Source organism: Cornus florida, unplaced genomic scaffold (genome assembly GCF_030987335.1).
Source record: "Cornus florida cultivar Cherokee Brave unplaced genomic scaffold, ASM3098733v1 CherokeeBrave_3.0.0_Hap2_Chr06, whole genome shotgun sequence".
Taxonomy (NCBI): domain Eukaryota; kingdom Viridiplantae; phylum Streptophyta; class Magnoliopsida; order Cornales; family Cornaceae; genus Cornus; species Cornus florida.
Window position 1 is genome coordinate 34228342 of NW_026775576.1, and position 2598 is coordinate 34230939.

At 38.8% G+C, this 2598-nt stretch overlaps 1 non-coding gene across 1 annotated transcript; it reads left to right on the plus strand.

Annotated features, from left to right (window-relative positions):
* Positions 1-1895: 1895 nt before the first annotated feature.
* LOC132315282 (small nucleolar RNA R71) lies at positions 1896-2005 on the plus strand. The gene has a single exon (XR_009483612.1). It is a non-coding gene; the product is annotated as a small nucleolar RNA R71 (small nucleolar RNA).
* Positions 2006-2598: the final 593 nt, after the last annotated feature.

Sequence of the window (2598 nt, forward strand, 5' to 3'; positions counted from 1 at the left end):
TTCACATTCATTGTCTAGACATTTTTCTACAACATTTACTTCTTTATGTTTGTCAAATGAATTTGGGGTCAGATTGAAGAAATTCAACTTCACTTTCATATGCCCAAATGAAATTTTCATTACCCCCGTCCTACAATTGATATTGGCATTTGCGGTTGCCAAGAAAGGACGGCTAAGAATAACGGGAATTTGGCTTTTGGGATTTGGAACCGGTTCCATGTCAATGACAACGAAATCGACCAAAAAGAATAATTTATCAATTTTAATCAAGACATCCTCAATGATACCCCTAGGCTTTTTGATGGATCGGTCAGCAAGTTGCAAAACCACCGATGTCAGTTTCAAGTCTCCTAAGCCCAATTTGACATATACCGAGTATGAAAGAAGATTAACACCTGCTCCTAAGTTTAGAAGAGCCCGATTAATGACATAGTCAGCAATGATGCAAGAAGTAGTAGGTGAACCGGGGTCTTTAAACTTTGGGAGGATGTTATGTTGCAAGATTGAGCTCACTTCCTCGGTCAAGACCACTTTCCTAGGTGCTTGGCTCTTGTTCTTCCTCTTTTGGGTGCAAAGATCTTTTAAGAACTTGGCATAAGTCAGAATTTGCTTAATTGCATCCAAAAGTGAAAGATTAATCTTCACTTGCCTAAACATTTCAAAGATTTCATTGGTCTTGGTCTTTTGTTTATCAAGATAAATGGATCCTTTCAAGGCATCCGGAAATGGAACGCTTGGCTCAAAAGTTTTTTCAAAAATTTTCTTTGAAGAATCTTCAACATAAGAATTTTAAAAATCCTTTTTCAAAGCTTTGTTCAATTCATTTTTCAAATCAATTTTGGACTCACTTTCCAAATCACTTTCTAACACTTTCTCATTTGAATGATCATGCATATGCAATGAAGGAGGAATAGGATATGAAACTGGACGGGTGTAAACTTTTGGTTGCACTGGTTCATTCTCTTCATTGGGAATACCTACTTTGTTGTCCACAATCTTCCCACTTCTCAAGGTTGTCACCGTATTGAAATGCTCAATTGTGGGGCCTTCCGATGAGGAATGAGTCTTCACAACACCTTGTTGCTTTGGTGGGTCATTCAAAGGCATTTTCCCTTTCTCTCTAGCATTTAAGGTATTAGCTATTTGCCTGACTTGGGTTTCTAGCTTAGCAATGGATTGAGAATGGGAATGAAGCAATTGAGTGTTCGCCTCTAGAGTGCCTAGAACGGTCAAAACTTTCTCTTCAAAGGTGGGACTCCTAGAGTTTCCTTGAGAATATGATGATTGGTTAGGAAAATGAGAGTTAGAAAATTGATTGCCATGTGATTGAAATGATGATGATTTAAAACCTTGGGAACCTTGGCTTTGCATTGGTGGCGGAACATACTTCCCTTGAAAACCACCTTGGGGAGGGTTTGAGCCTTCCCCTTGGCTTTTCCAAGAAAAGTTCGGATGGTTCCTCCAACTTGAATTGTAATGAGTGCCATAGGGATTATTCCCTTGATTGACAAATGTAGCATTGACTTGCTCATAGGGCTCACTTTGCACATGTCTATGAGGACAATTGGAAGTAGAATGCAAGACACTTGAACAAGCCATGCAAGATTCGTTAGATGCACGATGATGAATATGAGTAGGGGAGAAAGATACTTGATTTGCCAAATTTTGGTTGATCAAAAATTGATCAAACCTTTGAGATAAGGATTTTATTTCGGCGGCTATGTCATTGGAGTTGTCAACTTGATGTAAGCCAACATTCTTCCTTCCACGTAGGTTTATACCATTTTTAGAAGATAAGGACCTATGCATGGAATTTTCACTCATACTTTTATACAATTGCCACACATCATTTTCATGTTTATCAAGATAAGAACCACCCATAGATGCATCAACTATACCCTTGTGATGAGGGCATTTTCTAAGCAAATCATTAAACCTTTCCCATGCCTCATGAAACATTTCCCCATCCCCTTGAGAAAATTCTGTAAATGAAGTTCTCATGGCATTGGTTTTAGAAACCGGATAGTATTTTTTTAAGAACTCTTGTTGCATTTCCGCCCAAGAGGTTATCGAAAAAGGCCTAAGATTGTTGAACCAATATTTTACCTTGTCTTTAAGGGTGAAAAGAAAAAGTTTAAATCTTAAAACTTCTTCCGGCATGTCCGTGTATTTCACGGTGGAACACACTTCAAGAAACTCATCCAAATGCTTATAAGGTTCTTCACTGGGAAGTCCATGATACTTAGGAAGCATTTGAATGGTTTGTGGTTTGATTTCATAGTGATGTGCTCTAAATGGAGGCAATTGAATGCAAGTGGGTGCATTATACTCATTAGGCACATAATGGTCTCTTAATGCAATGGGAGGATTCACAATTGGTGGTGCTACACAAACACCTTGATTAGCTTGAACCATGGGAGGTTGTGGAATAAAGATTGGTTGAGGCATTCCCAATGGAATTTGGCCTTGTTGTTGTGGTGGAATGAATGGTCTAGGCATGCCTAATGGTACTTGGACATTTTCATGATGCACATTAGGGTGGAGGATGCCTTGTTGGTCTATATGGCCAAGGTCCTTCACATAGTCGTTATTCAAATT